Source organism: Ascaphus truei, unplaced genomic scaffold, assembly GCF_040206685.1.
Source record: "Ascaphus truei isolate aAscTru1 unplaced genomic scaffold, aAscTru1.hap1 HAP1_SCAFFOLD_405, whole genome shotgun sequence".
Classification (NCBI taxonomy): domain Eukaryota; kingdom Metazoa; phylum Chordata; class Amphibia; order Anura; family Ascaphidae; genus Ascaphus; species Ascaphus truei.
In genome coordinates, this window is record NW_027456736.1 from 305,395 (window position 1) to 319,769 (window position 14,375).

The 14,375-nt window shown below is 46.4% G+C and overlaps 1 long non-coding RNA gene across 1 annotated transcript; it reads right to left on the reverse strand.

Moving 5' to 3' along the window:
• Nucleotides 1-473: 473 nt before the first annotated feature.
• LOC142483968 (uncharacterized) lies at nt 474-2,097 on the reverse strand. Its single transcript, XR_012797516.1, has 3 exons — nt 1,986-2,097; nt 770-928; nt 474-683 (listed from the first exon to the last, which is right to left on the reverse strand). It is a non-coding gene; the product is annotated as an uncharacterized LOC142483968 (long non-coding RNA).
• Between the last annotated feature and the right edge of the window lie 12,278 nt (nt 2,098-14,375).

Below are 14,375 nucleotides of genomic sequence, written 5' to 3' on the forward strand. Positions count from 1 at the left end.
CTTTTTGGAGGGTTTCACGACTTTTCGGATATGGTCCTTCAGCTGATGCCAGACCATTTCGATCGGATTGAAGTCTGGCGATCTGTCATTGGAAAAAAAGGACATTTAGTTTAAGAGATACAGTACACAGTAAAAACAGTGGGGAAAAAATGAGACACGGTTACCGCACTTACTCCGCTGGCGTCTTCACCCAGTTGATACCGCGCTCAAGGATATGCGCTGTTGACGCGGTGTGCTTCGGATCGTTGTCCTGGTAGAAACGGTGACCACCCGGGAACTCGCGTGTGATGTATTCCACAATCTCAGGCACAATTTTGTCTTGGAAGAAAGCTTTATCCATGATTCCTATAACAAGAAAAGAAAAGTGCTCAAAAAACTGCACACTAATACAGTACAATGCATAAGGCTACATTATATTTTATATTTTACCTTCAAAGATGACAATGCATCCTGGTCCACGCCTAAAGATGGCACCCCACACATGCATCTTCACTGGGTGTTTTGGCCGCGGCTTCATAGATATGCAACCTTTTTTGTGGAATGCAAAGGTGGCAAATTTCTCCAGCGATACAGTAGACTCGTCAGTGAAGATGCAATCCTGGAAAGTTTCCCCACTGAAGATCCATGCCTGGGCCTGGACCACTCTTTTGATTTTGTTAACGTCCCTTATCATGGGGTACGGTCTGTAATGACAAGGAATAATTAGTTTTAGAGGTACAGTACAGTTTCTTAAACAACACTTTTACCTCCTGTATTGTCCAGTACTAACCTCACACGTCCATATTTCCATCCAATTCTGCGTCTCATCTTCTTTATGCTGGTCTCGGATACAGTGAGATTGTGATTTTCTTGCAGAGTGTATTTGACCCTTAATGCACTCTTCTCATCATTCTTCTCACTTATTTTGTCGACCAGAAGAGTTGTCTCCCTACAATGTACAGAAAAACAACAATCCAGTGAGTTACAGTGTAGTAGGCCACTACGAGGGGCGGACGACTCTGCGCATGCGCTGCCTCGCATCAACGGATGCAGATAGCTTCCTGGCCTGAGAGACCCGGCGGTCAAATCTGCGCATGCGCTTCAACCTCCCATGTCTGTGTGGACGTATGGGGGGAATGGCGGCTCTCCACCTCCGGCCCCGGCGGCGCTCAGTCAGCGGGACACAGGGAAGGGGAAGCGGAGTTAGGGAGGAGAGAGGCTGAGCAGCGGCTCCTCCTCTCACAGCCGGAGGACTTGCGGGGCTTCCGCCATCTAACTACACCCACACCCGCAGCACCGGAAGCTCTGCGCCAGCCATCTTTGTACACCCATGGCAGCGGACGTGTGGGGTTAACGGCGGCCGTTAGGAGTGGCGCCGGCGGCTATCGCCGGCACCGCATGTCACAGCAGGCGTGTGGGGGGGAGGGATGGGGAAGCCCTGCCGTCACTTCCGTTTCACATTTGTCCCCCATCTCTCCCGTTTTACCCCATCAGAATAGGTGCCACTAAAGAAGTTTCACTTCAAAAATATACATATACCGTTGTTATATAAATATACTGAAATAACTATAAAATTAGATACAGTAGATCTACAGTACACAATATAGTGTTCTATTAATATGCAGCAATATAAGAAATATACATATACCGTTGTTATATAAATATACCGAAATAACTATAAAATTAGATACAGTAGATCGACAGTACACAATATATTGTTCTATTAAGATGCAGCAATATAAAAAAATATACATATAATGTTGTTATATAAATATACCGAAATAACTATAAAATTAGATACAGTAGATCGATAGTACACAATATATTGTTCTATTAATATGCAGCAATATAAAAAATATACATATACCGTTGTTATATAAATATACCGAAATAACTATAAAATTAGATACAGTAGATCTACAGTACACTATTACAGTACACTAGTAGATCTACAGTACAATATTTTATAAAAAAATAAATAAATTTAGTTATATAAATATACTTACGCGTTAGTTACCGTTGGTGTCCTCGTGCGTTGTCTGGTTTTCCGTGTGCATGATAGCTCACGGTGGTTGATGGCACAACGAGGCCAGAAGTAGCTAACCAGCGTTGGATATCTGCAATTTGGTGTCCGCTCATGTACATCTCCTTAATTCGCATGCTGAGATCCTTTGAAATCTTTTTAACAGGCATTGCTGCGAGTAGAAAGAAATACAAACACAAGAATGTATATTCGATGTTTAGTCGATGTGTATTCAATGTGCAGTGAATCCACAAAATGGATGGTGTATTTATACGTTAATGACTCACATTAGAGTACGCCCACTTTCAACACCTCTACCTCGTCGCCATGCATAAAAGGTTACACACTTTGCATAGCCCACCACTCGATGATCTTTATCTGAACTTGCCCTTGTCCAGATACTGCATTGTGCCATCTGCTTCCATGGATCAATCTCGATTCTACGGATGCCGGAAGCCACTCGCCTCTGCCGTGCCTATCACACAGAAAAAGCGAAAGGCAGCAGCAGTTTCCAAGCCAAGGCCAAAGCGACAGGCTAAGGCCAATAAAGAAAACCTTCTGCTGACCCCAAAGGCTAAGGGTTTTAATAGACGTCAGCCTTATTATGTCAAGAAGAAATAAGGTGATGTACACTCAACGCAAAACAAATGGCAGCCAACCCAACAAACCCGCAGACCACTTCCTCCAATACGCTTCAACGATTCTGCCGCCGCTCTCCTGGATATCTTCAGCCCATCTTCTCTACTGCTCTTCGACGATGCTGCCGCTGGTGTCCCTGAAATTCACGGGTCACTTTCTCCTTTGCGCTTAGACGAAAATCCAGAGGTCACTTTCTTCAACGACGCTGCCGCTTCTCCTCTCCCGGATATACACAGGTCACCACCTCCACCTTTCTTCGACGACGCTGCCGCTTCTCTCCATGGAACCCCCATCTCATCCTCCGTAGCACCCATCCACCCAGATGTCCACAGCACGCCATGCAAAAGAAGCAGCTCGTTAGACCGGATGCTGAATGGGATAAGTGTGGATATCCCCGGGAACTCTATTGTGCTGGCAAAAATAGATCTGCTTCTGGAGACCATGCTAAATATGGATCAACGGATGCTAAATATGGATCAACGGATGCAGAAGATGGATCAACGGATGGAGAAGATGAATCGACGGATGGAGAAGATAGAGACTGACATAGCGGGGATACATAATTTGCTCGGTGTTCATGTCCCTGTATCCCCGACGCCAGAGCAGGAGGGTGGCATGGATGTGATGAATGAGACCTTCGACCACCTTCTATCACCAAGCGCAACCCCTCCACCAGAAGAATTTGTGTTCTATGTAAAGAAGGTTCTTGTGGTCCGTGAGAATAGTAAACAGCTCTTTTGACTCCTCCAGCAGGTGTCTCCACTCTTGAAGAGCCATCTTCATGGCCAGAAGTTCCCTGTTACCCACGTCATAGTTCCTCTCGGCGGATGTGAATTTCTTGGAAAAATATGCACAGGGATGTAACTTATCTTGAGGCATGGGTCTCTGAGAAAGAACGGCTCCAGAGCCGCAATCAGAAGCGTCGACTTCCAGGACGGAGGGAAGTTCAATGTTGGGATGACGGAGAATAGGTGCAGATATAAAAGCTTCCTTGAGTGTCTCAAAAGCGGAGATGGCCTCGGATGACAAAGCAGAAGGATCAGCTCCTTTTTTGGTGAGCGCAGTGAGGGGTGCTGCAATGGTAGAAAAACTCTGTATAAACTTACGATAGTAATTAGCGAGCCCTAAAAAACGTTGTATGGCTTTGAGAGAATTGGGTCTTGGCCATTCAGTAACTGCTTGAAGTTTACCGGAGTCCATCATAAACCCCTCATCGGAAATGATGTACCCCAGAAATGGAGTAGATACCTGATGAAAGGTGCACTTCTCCAGTTTGGCGTACAAATGGTGTTCACAGAGACGGGAAAGGACGTAGGAGGTGTGGCGTATATGGTCCTGGAGATCTTTGGAAAAAAATCAGGATATCATCCAAGTATACTATAACAAAAATATTGAGTACCTTACGAAAGACGTCGTTGATGAAATCCTGGAAGACAGCGGGAGCATTACATAAGCCGAAAGGCATTACAAGATACTCGTAGTGTCCACTACGCATGTTGAAGGCCGTTTTCCATTCATCCCCCTTTCTGATGCGCACCAGGTTATAGGCACCACGTAGATCCAACTTGGAAAAAATCTTGGCCCCCTGTAATTTATCGAACAGTTCGGTAATGAGGGGAAGGGGGTAACGATTTTTGATAGTTATGTGGTTCAAACCCCTGTAATCGATGCAAGGCCTCAACGACCCGTCCTTTTTCTTGATGAAGAAAAACCCAGCCCCTTGGAATTGGAGAGACGAATAAAGCCTTTATTGAGATTCTCCTGGATATATTTATCCATAGCGTGAGATTCTGGTAACGACAAGGGGTAGGTCTTGGACTTGGGTAGGGATTAACCTGGAACCAGATCAATCGGACAATCGTAAGTCCTGTGTGGCGGCAAAAGGTCTGACTGTACCTTATTGAAAACGTCCCGGAATTGATGGTAAACAGAAGGTAGAATAACTTCGGGAACAGAGGTATTGGCCAGCAGTTGATGAGTCTCGCCTGACCTCGGCCTCCAGGAGATGGGAGCAGAGGAAGTCCAGTCAATGAGAGGATTGTTAAGCTGTAGCCAAGGAAGACCAAGGGTGATGGGTATCCCAGGAGCGTGAATGGCATCGAGAACTAAGATCTCCTTGTGCAGATGTGAGGACAGAAGCAAGGGGGCTGTCTCTAAGGAGATGAGGGCCGGGGTAAGAGGACGTCCATCGATACCGACGAGTGCAATGGGAACCTTCTTCCTCACGAGCGGTATGCACTTTAACCTGGCGAATTCAAGGTCCACGAAGTTTCCTCCAGCTCCTGAGTCAATGAAAGCGACGGTAGAAGTCTGGAACTTATCTCCTGAAAGGGAGACTGGAAATGTAAGTTTCTTAGGGAGTTCACCTTTATGAAGGGGACGTGGAGACATTTCACCCAGAGAGAGCCCCTCAGTACTCACTGGGTGATCCCGTTTCCCGGACGCAGTGGACACTCCCGAACCAGATGATCCATGGATCCGCAGTAGAAACACAATCCCCCGGCGTGGCAGAACTGCCGTATCGGTGTGCGGATGCGTTGTACCCCCAATTGCATTGGCTCTGGCAACTCCAGTGCAGGACAAAGAGGTGTGGTAGCACTTGGGGGAGCAGGAGTGCTGCTGGGAGTACTGGAGAACGGAACCTGAAAGTTATGGAAGCGAGTGCGCTGACGCTCTGAGCGGCGTACCTGGATACGTTGATCCACTCGGACGGCCAAATCAATGAGGACCTCCAATTGATCCGGCCTGGATTGGCGAGAGAGTTCATCCTTGATGGGATCTGCCAGGCCTTGCCAGAATACGGAGATGAGAGCCTCTTGTCCCCAGTTAGTCTCGGCTGCTAGAGTCCGGAATTCCACAGCATACTGTGTCACCATTCACCGTCCCTGAGTGATCTGGAGAAGAGAAACAGATGCCATTTCCCGACGAGCGGGGGAATCGAATACTTGTTGGAACTCTGCTTTAAATGCCGGTAATCTTGGGTAAGATCAGAATGTCGCTCCCAAACCAGGGAAGCCCAAGCTAGGGCGCTGCCAGTGAGGAGGTTATAAATGTAAGCTACCTTCTTGCGACCAGTATTGTAGAGATGGGGGGCCATTTCAAACTGTACCTCACACTGGTTTAGGAAACCCCTACATTCTTGCGGTTCACCTGCAAAAGGCTTGGGGGGAGGAATCCTTACATTGGAGATGCTAACTGCGCTTGCGGAGTGGGGGCTTACATCTGGCGAGGTTGCGGTCGGTACTCGGTCTGAGAGTACTGCGACTTGGCGTGTAAGTGCCACAATTTGATCCGCCATGGCCTGGTTTTGCTGAAGCAGATTGGAGAAAAACTGTTGAAGTTCGGTCTTGTCTGCGTCTTGTGGGCTTGACATAATGTTACGCCGGTGCTGCCCGCAGACCAGACCCGTCCCCTGAGCTGAAGGGGGAAGTGGTAATACACGCACCCGCAGCAAAGGGAGCGTGTCCAGAGTGTGGTATGAAGTGTTGCCAGGCCAGGTGTAGTAAGGTAGACAATACTTGCTGGTACCGGTTGTAGAGAGAGAGAGTGAAGAATGCCTTGCCGAGGTCAGGGAGTGGAGAGCGGAGATAGGTCGTAGTCCAAGCCATGTTAGAGGAGCTAGATAAAGAAGGAAAGTCCAATTAGGAATGGAGGCGGGACAGGAAGAGCTACAGGGAGACATTGCAGATTGGTGCAGGCATAACAGGCCAGATGAGTCTTGTTGGTAACCTGAGTATGCTCGTCTGGTGTGCGGGGGCGGAGCCTGAGGTCCGGGGGACGGGAAGAAGAGTATGCAGAATGAGTGTGCTCCGTAACGCGTGTACGCGCGTGGACCGAGCCAGTGGATGGTGCAGGTGTGCGCGCGGGAGGGTGTGGGCGCGCCCGGCGTTGAGCAGAGGAATTGCCGAGGGGAGTGATCCCGCGACGGCGGCAGGGGCGGGGAGCCGCAGAGGTCGGTAAGGCAGGATTGTTTTGTGTGTCCAGGGACTCCCTGGGGGGAGAGAGTGCTCTGTGTGGGGAGTGCGGGGGATGCCGATTCTTGACATCAACGTAGCTGGATCTAGATTGGAGAGAGTGGGTTATCAGATATTTGCCAGAGTCTTGGGTTGGAGAAGTTAGAGTAATAAAGTCCGTTAGCCGTGGTCTGGAGTTCGAGAGATTGGAATTGTAGTGATCCGTATAGCTGTGGTCTGGGGTTGGAGAGGTAAGCGTAGTATTGATCTGTATAGTCGTGGTCTGCATTGGAGAAGTTTGAGTAGTATCGATCCGTATAGCCATAGTCAGTATCCAGAGAGGTTCCAAGTTCAAGCCGGGTCGGTACACAAAGAATCAAGCTGCAGAGAAAAACAGGACAAGGGAGCAAGACGTAACAAAATGCAGGAGCTCATGGCTAACACTAATTATGTGTGTATATGGGAAACAAACAAGAAGAAAACAGTGCAAAATTTAAGTGTAGATGTATTGACAATGAGGTAAATAATAGGGTGTAGTCTTGGTTCTGATGGTATGCCTACTCACAAGATGTCAGAAGTAAGAATGCGTTTAGCAGATAGGGCTGCTACCCATGGGGTATACGTGGTGGGTGGATCTCCCTCCAGGCTCGTCTCGTCAGTGGGATGGTAGTGTATGTAAAAAAGGGGAAAGAGCACTACATAGCGCGATCAGGTGGATAATAAACTTTATATAAAAAACAGGTATAAAAATGCGCACTTACAATGTGCAAAATTAAAACAAGCGTTTGTCACAATATATGTGTGTAGTGGGTTCACCACAGCTCTCACCGCCTCCCCTGGATACTCCAAGTTTCCTTCGCCTACAGTGTGAGATCGCAGCTCCTCTCTTTGCGTCCTTCTGTGCGTCTGACATCACAGCTCTGAGGTTTGGGAAACTACGGGTCGCCCACTAGTCCAAAAAGCACCACTCTACGCGTTTTGCCCAGTCTTGATAGACTGCATCCGGCTTCGTCAGGAGTGTGTATGCTTGGGATAAAAGGTGCCTATATATACCCTATTCTATCCAATAATATAATTATCTAAAACAATTAGACCAATGCCCATAGCGCTAAGTGCAATTTGATTAGGCAAAGCTGTACTCATTAATAAATAAACTCGATTACAATGAGATAACATTATGAGAGTATATAATACATATTTAGACATCATGAAACGTCAATAGAGGAGATAAAATTAGACTATAAGTGTATTTTTTGATCACGGAGGATAAATATATTTAAGCATATGATACTATTATAAATAGTGAAACCAGAGAACTAGGACTCAATAATTAATTAATAATGGGTCAGTTAATAGAGACAGTGCTCTGTGTATCGGTTATCAAAATAACCTACTAACAATTATCATATTACAAGGTGCATGAAATTATACTAGGGGATAACAGTAATTATTTTGGCTATAGCGATAATATATAGGGATAATTATACTGAATACAGCCTATCACTGGGGTTATTTATTACATACTCTCATAATGTTATCTCATTTTAATCGAGTTTATTTAATAATGAGTACAGCTTTGCCTAATCAAATTGCACTTAGCGCTATGGGCATTGGTCTAATTGTTTTAGATAATTATATTATTGGATAGAATAGGGTATATATAGGCACCTTTTACCCCAAGCATACACACGCCTGACGAAGCCGGATGCAGTCTATCAAGACTGGGCGAAACGCGTAGAGTGGTGCTTTTTGGACTAGTGGGCGACCCGTAGTTTCCCAAACGTTAGAGCTGTGACGTCAGACGCACAGAAGGACGCAAAGAGAGGAGCTGCGATCTCACACTGCAGGCGATGGAGACTTGGAGTATCCAGGGGAGGCGGTGAGAGCTGCAGTGAACCCACTACACACATATATTGTGACAAACGCTTGTTTTAATTTTGCACATTGTAAGTGCGCATTTTTATATCTGTTTTTTATATAAAGTTTATTATCCACCTGATCGCGCTATGTAGTGCTCTTTCCCCTTTTTTACATACACTACCATCCCACTGACAAGACGAGCCTGGAGGGAGATCCACACACCACGTATACCCCATGGGTAGCAGCCCTATCTGCTAAACGCATTCTTACTTCTGACATCTTGTGAGTAGCATACCATCAGAACCAAGACTACACCCTATTATTTACCTCATTGTCAATACATCTACACTTAAATTTTGCACTGTTTTCTTCTTGTTTGTTTCCCATATATGCTCCTCCTGGATTGTATGAGATCTAACACACTTCTTGGAACCAGTGAAACAGGTCCCACCAGAGGGTTTGAGCAGAGTCATTTATTATTAATTTGTCTTCAGTTGAAGTTTATTATTTGGCACATATTGTACATTGCACTTATTATTAGTTGCACTTACTATCATTGTTCACATTTTGAGTTGTTTGTGCCTTGCTTCACTATTATTCACAATAACACTAGTTATGCACAGCAAAGCAGGAATGAATGAGCAGGGCATATAAAGGATACCAGATCCAATGAGATAGGAGGCGGAACGGAGGCGTGGCCTCCGCAGAGAAACGGATAGGCTAGGACAGGGGGGCGCAAACTTTTTTCCCTGCGCCCCCCTGCCGGCTGTCCCCTCACTCCCGCGCCCCCCTCCCAACCCCAACTTACCCGCGCTCCGGCGTAATGACGTCACGTTGCCATAGCAACGTGACGTCACATGACCTTGCAGCGTCATTTTGACGCCGCGCTGCCATGGCGACACAGGGAGGAAGCCGCCGGAGCCACGGTAAGTTAGGTTTACAGAGGCCCTGCAGCTCCCCCGGCACTTAATTTAAGTGCCTTCGGGAAGCGCGCGGGGCCTCTGTAAACCCCGCGCCCCCCGTCGGCAGTGTCGCGCCCCCCCTGGGGGTCGCGCCCCACAGTTTGCGCACCGCTGGGCTAGGAGACAAGTGGGCTAATAGAACACTTGACACGCAGCTAGGGCACGGTGCACGGGCGTTTCCCGGCTTCGTGGGACTGTGGAGCACCAGGTGACCAGGCAGTCCGCAGTAAAGGCACAATCCTCCCATTTTCCGATGTTGTTTCTCAGAAGGAGAGAGTTATGTGTCACGGTAACTTATGTCAAGTTATAATAAACACCAAATATCTGGGTTGAACAGAACGAGGCTTAGATATAATAAAATATATTTATTCCTTAAAAAGGTGAACACAGCAATATAGTACAATTAACAGGCAAGAAGGTAACAGTTACTTAGAGTTGGGGAATGGAGAAGTATCAGCTAGCAATTTTCCAGCAATCCGATGACATTTAAGATGAAATCAGAAGTGCAACAAAAACTGTAGAGTTGACACAGTTTATATACCTTTGTAACCCTATTCTTAACATTGAATACAGACTATTGGTGATCAATTATCTGTATCCAATCCCTAACGTGGAAACACAGTTTAACCCATGCCCCCCCGCTAGTTAAATCAGGGGCGACGACCAGTCTACCAGATGAAGTATCTGGCAGGATCTTCATTGTTTGTAGGCGTAGATATAACACTTACAAACCACTCCAGTTTGATGCTTCTCCGCCCTCAGGTAAACAGTTAGAGTGGCAGAGTCTTTTGATCAGTACTTGGTTCCTAGTGTTATCAATCAGGGCAGTTAACTTTTGATCACAGGGCTTATGCTAAATCATCCGGCTGCCCTTCCTGACCTATTAGAATAGCAGATGGAGTCTGCATTTTCAGAGCAGATCCAAAATACCATATACACTTTAATATCTTCACATATTAATAAGTTCCGTTCTGGTGGGCCAAGTGGGTCGCAATTTGCCAGTTTTTAATGCCTACAGTGACTCTACATATTGGCCAAATTTCAACTCTCTGCGACCTCCACAACCAGAGATACAGAAATGCACTTTAAATACAGGATTATAATGAAACATGGGAACAGGGGAACATACATATTCCTGACATGACAAGCTGTAAGCCACATGCCTGGACCGCAGTCCAGTTAACCCATTGCCTCCCTGGTGAGGTCAGGGGGTGGCCATATGGGATGCAACCCCTTTAATACCGGGCCAACCCCCTCTCCCTCTACATGATGACATCCGAACTGCATTGGTTCTGGAGCCTCAAGAGCTGGGAAAGTAGAAGGGGAAACATTGGGAACAAGAGCGGTAAATGTGAGAGAACGAGAGTGATGGCGCTCAAGCCTCCTTTCTTGAAGGCGTTGATCCACCCTAATACACATGGCAATCAGATCCTCAAGTACAGTGGTTCTCTCTTGAGCAGCTAATTCATGCTTTACCATCTACGAGAGTCCTTGCCAGAAAGCCGCAGAAAGTGCCTCATCGTTCCAACCCGTCTCCGCCGCGATGGTCTGAAATTCCAGAGCATATCTTGCGACTGGTCTGTGACCCTGAGAAATTTAAAATAAAGAGGAGGCAGCAGTAATCTTACAGCCAAGGGTAGCAAAGATTTGTTTAAATTCTTTCTTGAAACGTGGAAAGTCTTGAACAATCTCCGGTCTCTGCTCCCAGATGGGAGATGCCAATGCATCTCAGTTTAGTAAAGCAATGATATATGCCACCTTAGATCTATCAGAAGAAAAGCAGGAAGGAGTTAACTCGAACTTTATGTCACATTGGTTGAGGAAACCTCGACACCCCTGGGGATCTCTCGCAAAATGATTGGGAGTGGGTAGACATGGCTCGAGAGTGAAGCTTCAGGGGAAGCAACAGACAAGGTAGCAGGTCTAATAATTCTGGACTGTGACTGGTTAAGGGAAACCGTGGCCAAATTTTGAGTAAGAGAATCAATGTGGTTATCCAGGTATTGGAAATGTTCAGAAATTGAAGACAGGGCTTGGCCCACCTCAGGGGGTCCATGTTCATTGGGCTGAGCATACTGTAATGCTTGCACTACCCACGAGTAAGACAGGACCCCAGTACTGAGGTGGGAAGGTATCAAACCACGCACCCACAGCATCGGAAGCGTGCCTGGCAGTCGGATTGCCAATGTACGAAGTAGCTTTTGGGGAGCGCAGATGTCACCATATGTGAAAAATATATATATATAATAATATAGTGTAGTAATTCCAATATAAACGACAACTAGGTATTCACAGAAATGGAGACTCACACTTTCCCAATTGGGTAACAGCAATAGGTGAATCAATGTGGTTTAGGTTCTTCCCATTGATAGAAGGCATATGGTCTCAGCGTGATTTCCCTCAATGTAACAGAGATGACACTTTTAGTGCAACATTGCATGTTCAATTGATGTGTATATTTAAGCAGCAAATATTACACTTACATTTACACAATGTGCATAGACACATAAGACTATAGATGAGTGGCTCGTTTGTCTGCCGTCAGCCCCTGCTGGTATGATGCATCGCGTCACTTCCGGCGATTCGTCGCGTCACTTCCGGTTTGCGATCGGTCTCGGTTTGGAACGACTGGCACAGGGCAATAATGGGAGCTCGTCCAGCCTACTGCAACTTGACTCTACATGTTTCGCTTATCAAAAAGCTTCATCAGGAGTCAGGGCTTGGCCCACCCCAGGGGGTCCATGTTCGTTGGGCTGTGCATACTGTAATGTTTGTGCTACCCACGAGCAAGAAAGGACACCGGAACTGAGGTGGGATGGTATCAAACCCCGCACCCACAGCATCGGAAGCGTGCCTGGCAGGTGGATTGTCAACATAGCTGGATCTGGATTGGAGAGAGTGGATTAACAAATACTTGTCAGAATCTTGGGTTGGAGAAGTTAGAATAGTAAAGTCCGTTAGCCGTGGTCTGGAGTTGGAGAGATTGGAAATTGTAGTGATCCGTATAGCCGTAGTCTGGGGTTGGAGAGGTAAGCGTAGTATTGATCAGTATAGCCATGGTCTGGTTTGGAGAAGTTACAGTAGTATTGATCCGTATAGCCGTGGTCTGTATCCAGAGAGGTTCCAAGTTCAAACCGGGTCGGTACACAAAGAATCAACCTGCAGAGAAAACACATGATAAGGGTGAAAGGCACAAAAAATCGAAGGAGCTCAAAGCTAGAACCAGTTATGGACACAAAGCAGCGAAAAAGCAGGCACTGTTTCTCAGGAAAAACAAAACAAAATTAAATGAAATCAAGGAGAGGGTGTATCTTTTTGCTGGTTCCATTAAATCATTTTTCTATGGGCACACGCTCTCCTTGATTTCATTGAATTTTGTTTTTGTTTTTCCTGAGAAACAGTGCCTGCTTTTTCCCTGCTTTGTGTCTATTTCAACTATAGAAAAAACGGAAGCACATCCCCTATTGGAAAAGAAACATTTCTGACATCCTCAAGGACAAACACCTACTCTAAATGTGAGTTATTTTATCACTGGCAAACACTCCATTCTGATGCTTTATGTTGGGACACTTTATTTATTGTGTGGCCCTTTACTACATTGCTTGTGGGGGTCCTAGCCCACTAGTCAGATTACAATGGAGAAGTGATTAATGTTTGATTATTTTATGTCCTATGGATTGGTTACCGTTTATTGATTAGTGAGGGGTTTCATCTCAAGAAACATTATATGAATTTATTGAACTTTGCAATTTTTCAAAAATATTTTGAGGCTTTTTTTCAGAGCACCACACATTTTTTCCATTGTCCTACAACCAGTTTTGCTCAGCAAAGCAGGAATGAATAAGCAAGGCATATAAAGGATACCAGATCCAATGAGACAGGAGGTGGACAGATGTGTGGCCTCCGCGGAGACACGGATAGGCTAGGAGACAAGTGGGCTAATAGAACACTTGACACGCAGCTGGGGGACGGAGCACGTCATCACGTGTGCACCGCGTGAGCGGAGCTATGCTCCGTGGCACAGTAGAAGAACTGCACATGTGCGCGTGCTCTGTAAACAGAGCGGGGGTGCACGCACGCTCTGGTGCCAGAGCGGAGGACTGCGGTAATGCAGGTAAGGAGGGAACACGTCGCAAATGACGTGTTCCCCGATTCCTTACAGTGGCCCAGCGGACCCATCAGCCAAGGCGGCCTGGTGTGGCCTAAGACCAGGAAGGTATCTAATCTATGTGTACCAATTTCCATACACAGGGGTAGCGCTACTCCTCCCACACTTTGGGTTGGGCCTGTCTTGTGGACACCGGGTGGTTAAGTGACCAGGACACCCTCATAACTTTGGGAGAACTTCACTGGGGTGTGGACAAGGTGTGGGCTTACACTGTGGATGTACTGTGTAGGTATGGCCTAGCATAGCCTTGTTATTATAGTGTTGCCTGTTTATATATCAGTAAATATGTTGTTATATACTTGGTGTGTGTTTACTGACTATTGGGTCCTGTGAGGGGTAATCCTACTACGTTAGGATCTCTCTCAGGTGGAGGCGGTGTGTACCAACGAACGTGATCACCCCAGGCTCCCAGTAGCGGAGGATCAGGTCTCCTATTAGACATGCAGGTAACAGCAGCACAGGTAGTTTCCCTTAGCTACGGGGAAAGGGGGCAACATACATACATACATACTGTACATACATTTTAAGTTATGGTGGGTGAAAAAGGCAACAAGAAACCTCCACTGTATAGCATATTGCAAATAAAAAGATCCCTTGTGAGCACATTCACATGTCTTAGAAAGATCTGCAACCCTGCCTTTCACATTATCACCTAGCATACAGTGCTTCCACTGCAGCAAGGGATTCTGGGAAATGACATGCAAGTGAGCACACCGTGTCAACTTTTGCCTGAAATCCATTTTTACATGGAACCATTGTAAGCTAATGCTCGCTGTTAACACAACTTTTAA